Source organism: Serinus canaria, chromosome 2 (genome assembly GCF_022539315.1).
Source record: "Serinus canaria isolate serCan28SL12 chromosome 2, serCan2020, whole genome shotgun sequence".
Taxonomy (NCBI): Eukaryota; Metazoa; Chordata; class Aves; order Passeriformes; family Fringillidae; genus Serinus; species Serinus canaria.
Window position 1 is genome coordinate 8413164 of NC_066315.1, and position 18795 is coordinate 8431958.

Sequence of the window (18795 nt, forward strand, 5' to 3'; positions counted from 1 at the left end):
TTCCCGGGGCTCAGCCAAACCCACTGGGAGCTCCTACTGTGCTGGCATGGATGGGGCCACTGCCAGCACTGTCCTGGGCCATCTCCATCCAGTCTGGGCTGCAGAGGGGCACTGATGGATGCACCCAACCCACAGACTAGCTCTTTGCGAATCAGACTTTATTTACCTTCTTTTTTATGAAACCTGGATTTGCTGAAGGCTGAGGGCTCTGCATAAAGCTAAGGAAGCAACCTCTCTTGCTAAGACTATGCAAGAGAGGTTGCTCACTGGCCATTTGAAGTTTCCACATTTTCCTTGCACTGATATATTTTGGTTGGTGAATCTCAAAATACAAAAAACTACACATGCAAATGCTGTGTGACTTTTAACTGGATCTTCACTATTTCTCATCCTTAATAGCCAACATTTGTCCTCATGCTTAATGTATAATTTTTAAAATAAATTATTCATTTTTAGAGCATGAAAACTTCATTCTTGTCGGCTCCTTGCACCTGTAGTGCTTCCCGAGAAATTTGGGATCACAGCAGTCATTGCCAGAGAAGTAGACCATGAATAACTTCAGTGAAAAGAGAGGTTATACTAGACTAAAACTGGTGTAAATAGAGGGACACTCAGGCAGTATTTTCACCTGAAGTTTTGTTTGATTCTTTCATGTACCCTACCCTCCTTCATGGCAGTGTTAACCCACTTCATTAAAGGAATTGGTGCACATCCCTGTTGCCCATCCTCGTGGTATTGCAATACCTATCCTGAAAATCAACTTGGAAATTTCAGTTCAGAATTACTGGATAGCTGGCAGCTATATAATGACAAGCAGAACAAGTCTTGTTGTTTGATGTTTTCTTCCAAAAACCCCCAAACCCTGGCACCAACAAGAAAAATTAAGCTTGTAGTTTTCCATGCCTTTTGGTTTGACACTAAAATTCAGGGAGCCATGCAGATGAAACCTGGTATTGCTTTACTGTGCTTTAGTCTGGCATTAGTCTGTGAGCACTTCTGCTGTAAGAAAAAAAAACATATTTTGTGTATGGGGAAGTGTAAAATATTTGCTTTTCTGAATAACTGTGAATTGATTTTGCAGTTTTTATATCCATTTGCTAGTGGATTAATTCTAATCATTGTCTTGGATATCGTCAAGAGAGCCTTTCATCATACATGCAAAAAATTTTGTAGGCAGAATGATTCATAAGACCTTGTTATCTAGGTTTTGTTGTGTATTTGCTGTTGAACCAAACTTTAAAGCAGAATTTCCCACTGGTTTCCTTATATCTTCATCAGGGCAATGTGTAGTGTCTGATTATAGGTTTACAGAGAAACCCTTACATTTCTCTTTTAGGTCTTTTCATTTCTCCTTGAAAAACCCAACAGTTTCTCATTCCAAAAGTCCCAGGTGGGAGTGAGTATAATTTTTTTTTCCCTTCTTGGATTGTAATCTGCATCCCTTTTGCAGTTACTTCCTTCTGGTCATGAATGGGAAAATCCCAACCGAGGTGTTTCTGTCCAGGGGGACGGTGGGAGGGAAGGGAAGCAGCCACTAGGGGAGCTCGATGTTGGGAGTAACCCCTGAGCACCTTCCTCACAGCTTACACAGCTTTTCTGCAGTTGAAATTTCAAAGCAGGTGCTAAGGTAAAAAAAAAAAAAAAAAAAAAAAAAAAAAAAAAAAAAAAGGCAAGGGAAAAAAAAAGAAGCATCATCATACCAAACGGGCAAGGTTTGGAACTTTATTTTTCAATTTTCTTAAATAATAGCTTTAAAGCCAAGTATCCAAATATTATTTTCTTGTGGCTCTGTCCATTGAATTGTGAGGTGAAATGGCCACAACACATATTTCTTAGCTTCTGATAGCCCATAAAATGAGGACATACTGAGATGAAGCTGCTTAAGCAGCAGCCATGAGTCCAAGAATATCTAATGTTTAGTCCCAGTTGTAAAGTTGACTTGCTTTCCTGGTCGTTGGCAGGTGACTTAGATTCAAAGTTTGCATCACATAAACATTGCTAAGAATAAACCTTCAAAAGAAATCGTATCTTTCTCTTGTTGTCATTGTTATAAAAATTCTTGACTGGGTTATTAATGTTTCGTATGTTAATTTGGGTTTTGGTTTTTTATCTAAGGAATTTATCTGGGCAACAGAGTCAATGATCGTTAGAGGCTGTGGGTGTATGAAGAGCCAAAATAGATCTTTTTCTCCATGCAGATCAATACCAGCAGGTTCTTACTTGGCTGTCTTTAGGTCCCACCTATTCACAAATGTACCTCAGGATGAAGAAGCTGTTTATTCTAAGAGACTTGCTCTCATCTTTTTTTCAGTATCAATGACTCTAGAAGCTAATAAAATGTTTAGTGTAAATAAAGAACCTATATTTAATATATATTAATACTCCCCACAAATGGTTAATGAAATTATTGCCTTTCAGTAGGATCTACATTTTAATGTACTTTTTTCTTTTCAGAAAAGAAAAAACCCCATGGATACATAAAAAGCATCGGGAAATGCAAGTAATTCTTGGCTGTCTGACTTGCACAGTTGTGTTTTAGAGAAAAAGTGCAGAGTCATATTTTGGAATATCGAGTGATAGTACATCTCCCCCTCTGTGTGATATGACAGCCAGACAGGGGATGCTAAGAGAAACCTGAAGGCATGAGATAAATTCAAACTTAACTTGCTGGCTCTTGCAGTGTGAGGTTGGCTCGTTCAAAGTACACAAACCAACAGACTGGATCAAGGCTCTCTGTTTGGGCAGAGATCAGAAACAAAGCTTGCCCTCTAAAGTCCACCTCATAGCCAGATCCAGCCATGGTAACCACTGTATTCACTGGGCCATGGTAGCAGGAGAGGTATGTGCATGATTGTCTTAGTTTTTCTTGTTTCCTTACATTTGCAGACTATTTTTGAGCATAGTTTACATGTTTTCTTTCTTTTTCCCTGGCATATTTACACCCCAGCTTTTTGAAACGCTTTGTTCATGCCAGTCAGTTTAGCAATGCGCTTGTTAAAACAGTTCCTAATATATTGTATATGACTGAAAATGACTTAATTGTTCTATTTCTTTCTGACCCCAATAAAAAGTGTCCCCAATATTGTTTGAGTCACTCCCTGTTCACAAGAGCCTACATGTATGTCACCGGGTGACTTTGAAACATTTCTTAGCTACATCAGTTCAACTGCCCTTATTTATTTATTTAGATTTGTAATAATGACAGTAAATGGCCATCTGAATCAATCTGGGCACTTTGCAGTCATTAATACTGCAGCATCGATATCACATAACACAATTATAGTGCAATAAATTACCCGCATGCCTCATCTGTTGCCCAACCAAAATAAGAACTCCCTGTATCTATCACATTGCTCATTTATGTCCTTTCCCTCTAAAACACCTTGATAGCGGAAAAAAGGGCTTTGAAATGTTCTTAAAAGCTTAACAAAACCCTGTCCTTTACAAGGGAAGATGCAGATATGAGAGCTGAGGAAATGGTATGTGGGATGCTCCATCAGCTGATATGTCCTTATCAGCAGAGAAGGGCCCAATCCTCCACACAGACAACTCATAAAGTTACTTAAATCAACCTCAGAAAACCTCAGAACATCTTTCACTGATCACATCTGCAACTGGATTTTGTGACAGTTCAGAAAGTCTTCTGCTATCTCATCTCAAACCATGTGGAGCTTCCAATGACAGAACCAAAACCTTGATTTTTTGAAGAAACCCTAAGTCACTGACACAGCTCTGAATCCAGTGTGAAGCCAGAACTAGGAGCAGTCTGTCACACTGCACATCATTCTGAGCTTCCCTGTTGGTTTGAGAAATAATTTAGCAGTGCCCAATTCAGCAGCTTCAAGTGTGGAAGAGCTTGGATAACTGCAGGAAGATCAGCACCTCAGCCCCACTGTCCTCTGACAGCTGATGATGCAAGGACCTCTTTCATGCAGCCTCCTTCTGAGTAGAAGCAATGTTCGGGAGCATCTTTACTGGAGGAACAGAGGAAGGGAGGGACAGAGAGACAGAGGGAAAGAGGAAGGGAAGGAAGTTTCTTGAGTGCCAAGAGTTCTTCGTGCAACCATGAAGCTCAGAGCTCCTGTGCTGTTTTGTCATGGGCTGAAAGGGGAAAAGAAGTTGAACCAAAGATTTTGCAGACACAGTAGCTCAACGCAGCAGTAATCCTTGGATTCAGGAAACTGGAATCCTTTTTCCAATTTCCCACAGGATCCCCTCAGAAAATCCATTAGAACAGCAGACTTGGCCTGGGTAGGCCTTGATTCAAAGTCCTCTGGATTCAATAGGAGCCTTTCTGTTGTTTTTGGTGGATTTTGCATCACTTTGATGTTAAGTCCATCACATTTGTGTTGCTCAGAGCAAACTGCTTGTGCTGCTGTTAACAATTCTTCAGATTCATACATAAAAGCAGGGAGGTAACACTATGGTTTTATAGCATCAAAGTAGCGTGCCCTGCTCAGTTCCCCAGTGATATTTCTTTGGGTAATTCAACAAGCAGCTCTACAGGGTAATAAACTGTGTTAACTATTCATGCTGGATGTTTGTGTCTCTTTCACAACTGCAGCAGTATTGCCCAAATCTGCTGTAATGTGACAAATAATCTATTGGTCAAATTTGTTTGTAGAATGAATCAATTCCAATCAGTAATTGCCTTTGGGCAACAGTTCAATTATGGCCTTATCTTTTGCTTCTTGCTGTTATAAAAACATCTAAGTAAGTTTTGAAGAGCAATTTGCTTCATTAGTGCTCAGAATCAGGCAGGGTTGATGTTGATGCTTATTCTATTCATATAACCGTGTTTTCTGTGCATGGCTTTTTTGTGGGCATGGAGTAACAAAGCAGTGGCAATACCATAGCACACAGTGAACCATGCTAAATACAAATTAACATTGATAACCAAGGAGGAGTATGATGCATCTCTCACCCCGCTGTTGGAGCTGTGAGATCTCTGCATCTCTCAAGGTTCAAACAAGAGATGCTGTTTTTATTTCAGCTCTTCTCTGTGTTTATTTTTCTGTATGAAAAGAAACAAAAAACAACTTGCTGGAGGTGCAGGGTTTTCTTCAGAAGGAAAAAGCACACTCGTGAAATATTCATCATAAAAAAAAAAACAAATCCAAAAAACCCCACACTCTATTACTTCACTCAGCCTTTCTTTCAGAAAGCAAAATAAATCATAATTTATGCATGGCGACTTGAAAATTGTCACAAAGTAACATAAGGGCAGCCTGACAAAATAAGGCACAGACCGTAGGCTAGAAAATTACGCACCATGTAAACAAGGTGACACAGACAATTGGGCACTGAGAGCCTAGTGATTTTTGAGGCAGGGGAAAGCATTTTGCTGATATAACCTAAGGGAATTTGAAATCACTCTAAAATGCACTACCTGAAGACAGGCAATTTTTTGGAATGTGCACATATTATGTCATTATATCTAAATATGCTGAGCAAAGAGCAGGATAATATTTCCTTTTCCTTTATACTGTTAAAATGAATTCAATTTGGGGAAAACTGCTCAGCTTTAATCAGTATTTTTGTGCATTAGTATCCAGTTGAATCCCAGGGCAAGCCAAACAAGCTGCAGACATTGGTGCAGCTTGATATTGCTATTTTTATTCATTTCTGTTTATTGCAGCAAAGCTTAGAAGCCAAGAGAGAACCACCTTACTCGGCTTTACCCAAACAAATATAAGAACATCTCTTCTTCAAAGAGCCTACCCTTTATTGGTACTGTTTGTACTTCACATTATCTGTGGGAAGGCCCATTGAAATAAGTGGAACAATTTACAGAATGAGGCATATTATGATTTCCAATCTGATGTAGCAAAATGAAACTTTTATAAAGTCCTCAGCTGCTCCTGATAGGATGCAGTAGGAGAAATGCTTCTCTTGCCTTAGCTGAAGGTGTCATCCATTTTAAAGCTTTCTGGCCAAACTCATCTCTAGATATTGCTGCAGCAATTATATTCAGAGTGATTCAAACGGGACTGGATACTTACATAATTGGAGTATCTGTGCTGAGTAGACAGTTTTAAATTATGTGTGAGCTTTAGTAAATTTGAAAGAAAGTTTCATTAATTATTTGGAGCTAGGAGGAAATTCTTCCTTTAAACACCTTTTTGTGTAAATAACCATTCTGAGGTTCAGCCAGCAGTATTCTCTGAACTTGGCTGGAGCCAAGGGGGAAAAGGTTTTAAGGACTCCTGGTGATTTGGCAGCACAGTGATCCTTTTTAAGCAATGAGCTCTGCATCTGCAATCTCTGGAACAGAATTGAATTGTGACAGCCTCACAAGTCACTGTGAGAGGGCATCCTCACTTGTGGCAAATGTACAAGATAGGTTTATCACAGAATGGTTTGGGTTGGAAGACACCTTGGAGACCATCTAGTTCTGACTCCCCTGCCCTGGGCAGGGTCACCTTCCACTAGACCTGGTTGCTCAAAGCCCTGTCCAGCCTGGTCTTGGACACTGCCAGGAATGGGGCATCGGCAACCTCTCAGGGCAACTTGTGTCAGTGCCTCACCTTGCCCACAGGGAAGAATTTCCTCCTAGGATCTAAACCTCCCTGCTCTCAGTTTGAAGCCATTCCCCCTTCCCCTATGCCTCCATGACCCTGTAAAAGTGCCTCTCCAGCTCTCGTGTCGTCCCTTGAGGTAATGGAAGGTGCTCTAAGGTGTCCCTGGAGCCTTCAAGTCTCCAGGCTGGATAACCTCAACTCTCACTGTCTTCATGGGAGAAATGTTCCAGCCTTTTGAGCATCTTTGTGGCCTCCTCTGGACTTGTTTCAGCAAATTCATGTCTGTCTTATGTTGGGGATCCCAGAGCTGGACATAACACTTCAGGTGGGCTCTCATGAGGGCAGAACAGAGGGGCAGAATCACCTCCCTCAACCTTCCTCAGCCAGCTGGATACCCTTCTTTTCCACAGAATCATGGAATCACAGAATGTTCTGAGTTCAAAGAGAACCACAAGGATCATCAAAGTCCAGTCTCTGGTCCTGCACTGGCCGGCCCCATGAATCCCACCATGTGCCTGAGAACATTGTCCAAATGCTTCCAGAGCTCTGCCAGGCTGGTGCTGTGACCACTGCCCTGGAGAGCCTGTTCCAGTGTCCAGCCACCCTCTGGGTGTAGAACCTTTTTCTAACATCCAACCTAATAATTTTGATGCTGCCCAGAACGCAATTGGCTTTCTGGGCTGCGAGGGCACAGTGCTGGGTCATGTCCAGCCTCTCATCCACCAGCCCAGCTGGATGTTGTGGATCAGTCTAGGCAAGCTCGTGTTGCTTGTAGGTGCAGGAAGCTGGGAGAGCCTGAGTGGCTCGTTATGGTAGGTTAGATGCAGTGTGGTGACTAATTCAGCCTTGCCACCCCAGTGCTTCCTTGAATGCATAAGTGGCTTTTGAAATGTCACTCAGCATTATGTTGCCCAAGTTGTTTGGGGGACCAAGAATCAGGCTGTGAATGGCAAGTCCTACAGAGGAAAGAAGAAAAAGAACTCCACACCTTCCATTTTTCAAGTCACAAACACAAGGTAGATAATGGATATCTTTGTATTCACATTTTCTAACCTGATGTTTTAAAGCTCACTATTATTTTCCCTAGAAACAAGGATTATTTCAATCTATGCTTAGATTATCAGCTTCCAAAAAACCTCTTCTAAGATTTTACTTTTCTGTACATGACAGCCACTTAGAAAAGCAAGATTTTTTGTTCTTGCACTTTTTTTATTTCCTGTTGAATGCATTTATTATACATTAACATAATTACTTTAATTTATTACCTTAGTAAATGTCAGGCCCATAAGATGTCAGCGTATTCCATGGGTTACCCTGCACTCATTCTGTTTAACAAAGAACCTCCAACAAATGATCAAACTCAGCCTCACAGTTCTACTTCACATAGGCATTTTTAAAAGACCATAGTGCAATAAAAAATGTGCACTTGTAATTAAATTCTGCCTTTGTTTATACCTATTGTGTACTCCTGTTGTGATCCACACAAACTGAGACCTGTGAAGCCATGTCCAGCTGGCTGAGATGCTGAAAAGCCCTGTGTTGCTAGTTCTAATCCTTATCCTTTTAATGCATTAAATCACTCTCACACCCTGAATTTAAGATAAAGATTTTTCTTGTTTGATCTTTTCCCCTTAAAGTTTAAAAATGTTAGAACCCTCAAATTTGCTGTTTAAAACCCTCCAAGATTCTGCTTAACACATGGGACAGAATAAGAAATAATCCCAAGAAGTTTATCTGATTTTGGTTCCTGATCCCAGATCAGGATCATGTTCCTCTTTACCTATGGTGTGATCAGGATCACAGCATATTTACACTTACTCATAGCTTCACTATTAAAAATGCTGATTTTGGAGCAAGTACATATTAGAGGCACTGGCTACAACACTGTGCATCATCTGCTGTGCTTCATCAAGAGGGAACTGCAACTCCCCCTTTCTGCCCTTTGCAGATTTCCCAGCAGCAGGTACTTCACAGGCATCTGCTGGCCACACAGCCCTCTTAGAGGAGGGTTGAAGTATCCTCCTCAGACTCTTGGAGTTTCAGTACAATCTTTTTACTCCCCAAGGAAGGCATGCAACTTCCTGTTGAGGGTTACAGACCGATGTTTTTCAAAAGAAATTATTGCAAACACTGCTTCTGATCTGTATTGGCAGCATGCACTGGAATGACTCCATAAAAGTCATGTTTGGTTCATATGCTGTCAATAATTATAAGAGTAACATCCTAATCTGGTATATTCACAGACTATATGATTTCAAATATTTGCCTCCGATTATGTCAGTGCAATGCATTGACAAGCTCAAAGAAAGCAGAGCTTGTCTTGACAAAGCATCTGTACTTTCTATTTCTGTAAAACATCCCCATGACTTTGGAGAGGCCTTCTTAAAACACTGCATGGTTTCTGAGATCTATGCTACAATATTTGAAATATGTTTTTAATGATTTTCTACAGAACAAAAAGGCTGAGAGCAAGGGAGATGAAAACAAAAAAATATCAGGGAACCTGTTTCTCTCCAGATTGGAAAGAAAATCCAATGTTTTCTTCAACCCCCTCATCTCAATGTGAGCAGACCACTTTGTGTGAAAAGATACAGAAGGGAGGGACACCTCTTTGAACAAACCTGTTTGAGTAGGACTCTCTTAGACCAGGTTTTCCGTATGTGTGCAGCCCAAAGAATGCCTCAAGAGAGTTATTGAAGTCTAATATACTTTATGAGAGATCAAAAATATATCCTCTCCAAAGAACTTAATTTATTTTCAGATTTGATAGAGTTCCCAGAACAAATAGATAATCCTTCTAAAATGCAGACATAAACTATAAAGACATGTTTCTAAGGAGCAAAACCATTTTTGATTAAAATCTACATTTTTATATTGACACAGAAACCTTACAACTTCTCTCTGAAATTTTTTTTGAAAGAAACGCTAATAAAAATTATTGTAATGGGAAATTTTTCATTCTAGATTAAATGAAGAAGTACATCTTCAATCCTTCCTCTCTCAAAATGATTTTGGAATGACTGAAATCTTCCAGTCCATCACATTTTAAGCAAGAAAATTTGCACCTAGGTGTCAGCTAGAAACCATCTTCTTGCCAGTGCAGGAGATGCTACCAGTACTCTCAGCTGTGATCATAACCATTGCTCCTGGGGAAACAGAGGTCTGCAGGCAACAACCTTTGCAATGAATATCTTTTTGGATGATTTCTCATGGATCTATGAATGAAAATCTCCTGTCTAGCTTGTCCAGGTTTTTTTTTTTTTGTTCTCCTGAGAACACTGTTCTATTCTTCCTTACTGAGAAATGCAGAGAATTTAAACTCAAGACATTTTAAAAAGTAATATGATCAAAAATGTCTGTTTTTTTCTTTCAGAATGGCACACTTTACTTGCTCATTCTCTGTTGAAGAGTGAGAAGGAGCATTTACCCCTGCTATAGAACAATTTTTTAATTTTTAGAATGTCAAGTACCAGACTGAGAAGGATCTCAGCTGGGACTGTGCTTGGTGGAAAGGTGCAGATCCTTCTTTGGACTTGATGATCTTAGAGGTATTTTCCAACCTAAATGATTTTATTATCTTATTTTATGTTGGGGCCCTGTATCTACTTTTGATAAGAGGTTAAACCTGTGAAAGTTCAACCTTGCAAATATGTGTTGCATGATCTAAGCAGGGTGGAGGACATGGCTTGGCTTGGATGAGGCTTCCTTCCCTCCATGGACAGAAAGCCAGGCACAGCTGTCAGTGACCCCAGGAATCTTTTCCCAGGTAGGTAAATTGGACTCTTGGCCTGATGACATCAGCTACCATTATAATTTCATCTTCACAAGCTCATTTTGAGGCCAATCATGGAACAAGAGACTATCCCTGTGAATGTGTTGTGGGGTAAACTGTTTTCACACTTTGATCTTCTTTCTACTGGAATCTCTTGATGCATCTTGGATCCAAGGAGGAGATGAGCTGGAATATGGCTCTGTTACTTGTGCAATTTGTGAGCTTAATGTTATGAAGTAGTGTGCCCTGGGCTTTCCTCAGTGCATTTTTGAGGGAAAAGAGAATCTCCCAAGAATTATAACAGCATCCCTTAAGATGAATGCCCACCACGCTTCTGGAACCTGTGCTTAGTTTTGTTTTTCTTGTGAGGGTTTCAAGCACTTTCAAGGTGAATGCTAAGACAAATAAGATAGTCATCTTGGAGCTCTGTCTCTTGAATGAAGTACAGCAGAATTTCTCTGTGCATGAGCTTTCCAGCAGAGCTGGCTCATTAGATTTCAGTCATGAGTGACCAGCAGCTACGAGGTTTTTCTCAGTGCAGGGACTGTCAGTCACATCAGATCTGACTCATTTTGTGATGTGGCTAAGCATCCAAAATGTAACAGGCTGAGACCAATAAACTAATTTCATTTTTAATCTATGGAAGATTTGTGGCTTTTATGCTGAAACACCAGGGTTCAAAGCATCTGGTTTCACCACATTCTTGGTGCTGCCCCCTCCTTTAACCCACAGTAGCAGAATCACATGGAACAATTTATGAGCTCGTGTTCATCCAAGACCTTGTGTATCTTTGCTTACCGTACCTTTCTAGCTATTAAAAAAAAAAATTAAATAAATATGCTTAAATGAGTCAGCGATTATTGAACTGGGTAGCACATCTGAATTTGACAATTAAACATAACACATCCATATTGGGGTACAGGAAGTAAAGAAAAAAAAAATTAAAAAAACAACAAAACTGTAACATTTTCACATGCCAGAAAAACTAGCTTTCATGTACTCTAAATAAAAGAAAGGTAAGTTGTGTTTGGGAATAAAGACGTAGCCTTCAAATTCACTCTTCAAGTATACTCTGTTACAGCAGCATGATTCCTTTTATGATTGTATCCATCATGCTGTCAAAAAAAGAAATCTTATCTTCACTCATTACTAAATATACAAAGAGCTGGGATTTCCACTTGGCAAATGCTCCTGTTTACCTGAAGGCTTGATTTTCCCTGCACTTTGATAAAGTTCATTTGCTGAGATAGACTGTACTTTTTAATCCTTAAACTGCTTGAGTTTGTAAACCAAGTTTTGCTCTGAAGTAAGCAGCCTGTGTATGGAGTTGCTGTTTTCTTCAGGAAAATTAAAGATTTTGTTATGGAAGGAAGCCAAAGGGCCCATCTGGATCTGTCCTGTCTGGGTTGTGAGTTATAGCTCCTGTTTACAACTGCTCTACAAAATGAAGTCTAGGTGAGGATGCCTTCAAGTAGTCACTGTCAGCCTTGTCTTCTCCAGTTTTTTGTCTTCAAGAAAGGTCTATCAATAATGGAGACACTGTCTTAGCATCTGTGATCCCCAGCATGCCTAGACCTTTCTAATACTCTCTCATCATCAAAACCTTACATTAAATATATCAAAAGCATGTTGCAAATTTTAAAAGACCCAGAAGCAGGCTCTCAGGTACCATAGGTGTACTTTTCTTTATAATGAATGTGAATAATCCTCTCTGAACATGTTGATGCAGACAAACTTCCTGAATCTAAGTATTGCTCTGAGTGCCCTGGATTGCTTCTCTTTCTGTTGCATCCTTTCAAAACTAAAATTATTATTATTATTATTATTATTATTATTATTATTATTATTATTATTATTATTATTATTATTATTATTATTATTATTATTATTATTATTATTATTATTTCTTCTATTATAATGGCAACCACAAACTATTACTGAAATCATGGTCCCAGTTTTTTGAGCTGTGTTTAAATGGGAAATCACAAACAGCTCTCTAACTTGTTATTCAAACAAACACATTGGGGAAAGGGTGTTATGGAACTCAAGTGCAGAAGTGATTTGCACAATAGATACGACAATTTTCCTTTTGGTTTGAGGCTTTATCATCCACTTTAGTGGTCACTACTGTGTCTGTGTCTCTACAAACTCTACTATTGTAGATCATTTGTTCTGTCTGAAACTTGTCTCCTTTGATTTGCAGTCTTGGAGTTAGGTCAATTTCTTTCCCCTCCCTGTTCTTTTCTTATTTTCCATCTCAGCATTATCCACTTCCCTGTAGGATTCAGTCTCTAGACATTACTCTGGAGACACAAGTCACTACAGCACTAGTCCTGCTTTGTCTAAGATGGGATTGCTCCAACAAGAGTGATTCAAAACACTGTTATTCACCTGAATTGAAGGGTTCCCTGTCTCTTTAATACTGCTTTCTTGTTCTTAGTACTATTTTCTATTATTTGGTCTGTATCATCTGCAGTGTTCAGTCTCATTCATCACATGTTCTCAATCCAGTGAATTAAATCCAGCTTTGGAGTCCTCATTAATGACTCCTCATTAATATACCTCTGTGCAGGTACAACCTGGTTAATTTAATCTCCTGGTTCATTGTTTCTTTCAGGTCACTGCCATAACAATATGAGCAATGATCACCCATACACTAATCCTTTTGAATTTTCCCCTCCTATCCTGACCTGATTTCACATGAACTTAAACTATAGACCAGTTCCTCATGAACAGAGTGACCTGCCCTTCAACCATTTGTGTATGAGTTTATGCTTTTGCATGGTGCTATATGCAGAAGTCAAGAATTCTGATGTCCTCACATGATTTCTCTGGAGTTATGACTATCTTTGATTAAACAATAGCTTTCTAGGCGTTCCTTGCTGTGTTCCTGATTAATGTTTCCAGTAACTTCCCAGTTTATGAATCAAAATCTGCAATCTGTTATCATATTTATGCCACTATTGACTGAAATTCTTTATATGTGTTAAAGATGAACTTTCAAACTCTATGAGATTTTGCTGTATAATGTATCTAAGTGCACACATACACGCAGAGTTCAAATCTGCAACTCACTCCCAGCTTGTCCCCACCTTCTTGGTGGTGTTCACACATCTTTATCTTCCTAATGACCTGCAGAATATTGGGTGAATGCTGCAAAACACAGGAAGGTTAAAATACAAGAAGAACTATTTGTGTCCCATTTATATTTACCCACAATTATTTGGTTGATTTTCAGTGAAGGGCATTTCATATAGGATGTGGAAAGTTTTTTTTTCCCAACACCTGGCTATTTCCACAATGAATTATCTATTTCACAGGGGACAGAGGCTATTAGAATGATGATATTGAGCAGACTTCCTTTAAGAACTGTGACATCTTAACCTAGGGAAGCATTAGAGGGTACCTTTGTAGCTCTCACACAGAGTTGCATCATTCTCTTAGAGAGCCAGGGTGGTTTTTGGCATGTGCAGTGGTGCAATCAGGCAGTGATCAGATTCAAAGGAGTCCCAGCATTTCCAGGCATTTCCTGGAGGAGTGCTCTTCTGTCCTTTCCCCACCCCATGACCTGGAGTTGGGTATTGCTCACTCCTGGGCCCTGCTTCTACCTGCCTTGGTGAAGGTTTAAATAAGGAATTGTCTTTATGTAGATGAATTTAGAGCTGGTTTGGTTTTTTTTTTTTCTGAAAGGAATGATACTAAAAGTTTCCTGATTTCCTTCCAAAATTCAATAATTTTGATGGCTACATGAACAGATGTAAACCCAAATACCTGAATGATGTGAGTCCTCAGTGGCAGGACTTGGACTGGATTTTCCCCACCATTAAGAGTAAAAAGAACTTGAACCCCTTTAAGCATCAGGGTGAAATAAATGGCCAGCAGATTTTCCACAGATATAAAACAAAAAAAAAAAAATCAGCAGAAAAATATACTTGACAGCAGTCTTCACTTGCACCTGAGATGCAGAAGACTGCAGGATGGTCTTTGCTTGCTGGAGAATGGAGACTGAGGGTGGGGTTTCCCATGTTTCCAGCATGTGTCCTAATCACTGTACCCTGTGGGGAGTGAATTTTCCCAGTCGTTCCTATGAGAACTTGATCATTTGAATAAATAATTCATCACCATAGGGACAGTATCTGCTTTTTTTTTTTTTTTTTTTTAATAATCCCTCATTATGTTTTAGCCATTGGGGTATTAAGAGTTTTACTGTCTCTTTCTCACATACACGTAAACATGTTTTCTTTGACTGGAACCTCCTCTCTGGCCTTGTGCTGTCACTAAATAAATGGGACTTTTTACAATCACTGTTTTCATGTAACTGGAGGTTATCAATGGAAAAATATTTAGCTCAAAACCATTTCTCACTAGGTTTGTGCCATCAAGAAAGAGAATAATGCCATGTCATATGACCTAACCAGACTGTGTAATTCATATTTTCAAATTAGAAAGCAAACTGAAGGAGAAGTGTACAATGGAGATATGTGTCCATTTATATGGTTGCCAATAATAATGTTTGTAGACATTTTGATTGTGTTTCCCCACAAATTTTGCACATTTCTTTTTCTTTCATTGGGAATGACAAACATGTAGCATCAAGCAGATGGATGATGTGTACTCTCTTTGCCTATACTTTGGGTCAAATATGGCTCTTTGAAATTAATTGTTTTGTTTTGTTTTCTTTACTCCTGTCTTTAATAGGACCAAGTATTTCATTCTTATTCTGTGCTCTTGCAAGATCCTCAGGGTAAACCAAATTTGGTTCTATTCCCATTGAGTAACACACTCCTTGAGCAATCCCATCGGCTTCTGTGAGGCTATTTGGGATTATCCAATGGGATCAAAACTACATGAGTCTGGCCCCACGGTATTTACACACTCCCTGGCTCAATGGCACCTCAGCTTCAGTCACTGCCTTTGGGTGATGTTGCATTTCAGCCTTTAATAATCAGTTTGTTTCACTTCTCAGAGTCATATTTTAATGAATAATCTCTTCATGTAGAAACCCAATCTGTGACAGTGTAAAAGTATTCAAGAAAATGTTTTCCTATGGATGTCTCACAGAAGAAGAAAGGATGAACTCACCCCAGCAACTATTTGCTTAGTTCTTGGGGAATTTACGCTTCTACGTCAATGGTTCAAAGGTTGTCTGAACTTGCAGTGAACTCAGATGTTCAGCATTTACATCCAGGAGTTATTTTCCATTGGAGAAAGTTGTGTGTACCCTACTGCCTGCTTTGGAATGGCGCTGGGCTCATCATTCTCAGAAGGTTTCTGCTCTGTTCAATGGAGGTGGTCACCATTCTAGACTGAAGCTAGGAACAACTTTCTTTTTTTTAAAGAAGAACGTGTTTAAACAAGAGTAACAGCAGGGCCTCATAAGGGAGAAATCAAATCACAAGGGATTCATCTCACCTAATTTTATCCCTTTGACACTTAGTTATCTAATCTAAAAGGGCTATCTGGAGTCTCCTGTTGCCAGTGAAAAGAGATAGACAGCAATGAATGGCCTTCTGGAGGTATTTATGTCTCTCCATGCTGACTATAGGTGGAGCCCAGACGACTGGTTTATAGTAAATGTTGAACTTCTCATGGGCTACAGATAGAGATGTGATAAGTGGATCCCGCCCCTAATTTCCCAAAGCCTCATCTTCTTCCATCAGTGACTCAGGAGAAAAATAATAACCATGTCTACAAGCAAGGAGTGTCTACACTAAAGGAAAATATCAATTTGTTATAAATCCTGGCCTGGGCTGAGGGTGTCTCAATGGAAGGGAGCAGGAGCTGGTCACTGGGTTCACTAGAGGGAGCTCAGAAGAAACCTGTCAGTCTCACCATGATCATGATATTCCTGTTGCAGAATTATTCCAGAGAAAGTACTTCTGGTGGAAAGGCCTTTGAGATATTTTCTCCTGCTCACAGACATAATGCTGGATTTTTCAAAGCTGATTTTTCAGCCAGATTATAACTTATTGTCCATTTGATCTTATTTTGATTACCTTACCTGAACAAGACTTGACTTGTGTATCAAGAAAAATGTGGTCCAAGATAAGCACATCTTTGTCTACAGAGAAAAACAACAGCAACAACAACAGTCACAACAATAAATGTGTCTTCAAGAACAGAACTTTCTGTCTTGGAAAGACTTTGGACACATGAGCACCTCTAGACACATTTCGAGTGGGTGTGCACACGTGTATATAGCAATAAACATGCCATGTTCTAAGATTTATGAGGAATAAAAAAAGGCTGACCATTCTCTTTTCTTTCTAAATCACCCATGCTAGCTCATACTTTGAATCAGGGCTTCCCCAGATATTCAATATTTTCCATTTTGGTGGGTTGAGACAAGAAAATCTTGCTGCTGAGGTCAGTGCTTTAGCAGCCTCTGTTCTGGATTGCTGGACTCAGATGAGCAGGAAGTTTTTCCAGAAGCAGTCCCAGCTCTGTGGGATGTAGCTGATTTCTGTGAAAGTGCATGTCTGCCTTCACAACTGATATCCCAAAGCATTCTATTTTTGTGCTGTGAGTTGCTGTGTTGAGATCTAAAATGTTCAGAATTATTTTTATTGGACAAACACAAGCACTGAAATCATGAGGTTCTGGCAGGCTCCAAGCTCTGCCAGCTTAACACTTCTTTGTGCTTGGCAGGCAAAACAGTTTTTAATATTTTAGTTCTATTTTGCTGGTCCCTGCACAATGGGGGTAGTTCTTAGTGACTTTAATCAAAAGGTAGGAAGTATGCAAGGACTATTATGAGACTTTTAACTGAATTGAATTGAATAAAGCATTTTCTGATCAATTTTAACAGCAATAATGCAAATTTAATTTTGGACCCAAACCTGTATAATGTGCTGCAGCTTGTCAGCCAGCTGAATTACCCAATGTGCTGGGTGTCTCACTGAACAGCCCAATGATTCAGATTTGTTTGTGGTGCTGACTGGGGATCGAAACCTGCTCTCTGTAAGCCAATGGAAAGGCCCAAATAATTCCATTGTTTTGAAGGAAGTTATGTTCTGTTGACCTTGGACCTTCAGCCCTCTTCCTGCAAAACACAGGCTCAGCAAGGCAGGTTTAGTATTTACTTCGTGCGATGAGAAGGGGGGTGGTAAGGGAGGAAAGGAAAATCTGGATCATCTCCAGCAGTAAAAAGCTCCAGGTAGATCATTGCCAGGTTCTTTTCTGCAGATAAGCTTAAATAGGTGTTACACCCAGTGACTGCTACTGTGACCTGCAAATGTCACAGTGCGACAGAGCCCCATAAAAGAGGTACAAATCAGAGGGAAAACAGAGAGAAAGATTATGACCTGCAAAGAATCAGTACCTCTCTTTTCTTCAAAACAATGGCATGAGTCTGGACTAATATTACCAACATTAATATGAGACTGCAGCAGGACTGCTGAGCCAGGAGTAAAGACAAAGTAATGCATCCTTTCAGAAGCCGCTCTTGCTCAATATTTTCTTTTTCTGTCATGTGTTTCTCTGCCTCCTGATTATTATTTCCTGTGTGCACCTGACACAGTTGCATAAAAAGCACACAGAGCAGCTTGGTGAGCTCACCATGGCTCAGCAGTCAGGCAGGACTATGGGTTGTAATTTACAGCAGAGCCCAAGCTCTGAGCAGCAGATTCAATTTTATAAGTGCCTCTCTAGTTCAGCTTAGGTAAGAGTCTCTGGAACAGACAGCCTTTCCATGTGCTATAAATAGTGAGTGGTTAAATGTGCTCCCTCAGTACACATCATTGATTGCCATGCAAAGCACATTCTCAAGAATAGCCAGCCTCACCCCCCTCATCACGTACCGGGGTATTTATTTATTCCTTATTGTCATTACAGGCAAATAAGAGGTTTGACCCGATGTAGCAGAGAGGTGGAAGGCTGATTATTTTATTTCCACAGCTGTTGCATTGCTGTGTTTTACAGTGTGTTTGTAAATCATCAGCGTAATGGCACGTTATTATAGCTGGCAAGTTATATCTTCAAGGAAATATATTTTAATTTTCTGGAAAGGAATAGGAACAGCTAACTATCTTATCAGAAGGCCTATCTTAAGTACAAGAACAAGGTCCACCCAAGGTACTGATTAATATCAACTGTATTGATTTTATTACTCATACTTTATAAACGACACTGATATTCTTGAAGAGTGCAAACATTTGCTTTCTTGTGCTATTGTCTCAGTTGGAGTGTAAATCTCTCACTTTTCTGATTATTGTTCTGGTCATTGTTTCATGACTGGAGGCATTTTAATGATGATTTATGGGGTTATATATAGTTGTACTATAAACTTCTGATTGCAATTAAAAACAAGTTAAATGAAAACTTCCAGCTTCAAGGCAGTATCTGCTTATCACTGAAAACTATCAAAGACTAAAATGTGATATTTTTGAAAAAAAATCGTTAAATAATTGGATTTTTTTTCCCTTTTTATACTACAAAACAAAAGAAACACCTAGAAATCCATATTTTCAGCATATTTTCCAGGAGGAAAATTTTAGAATATAC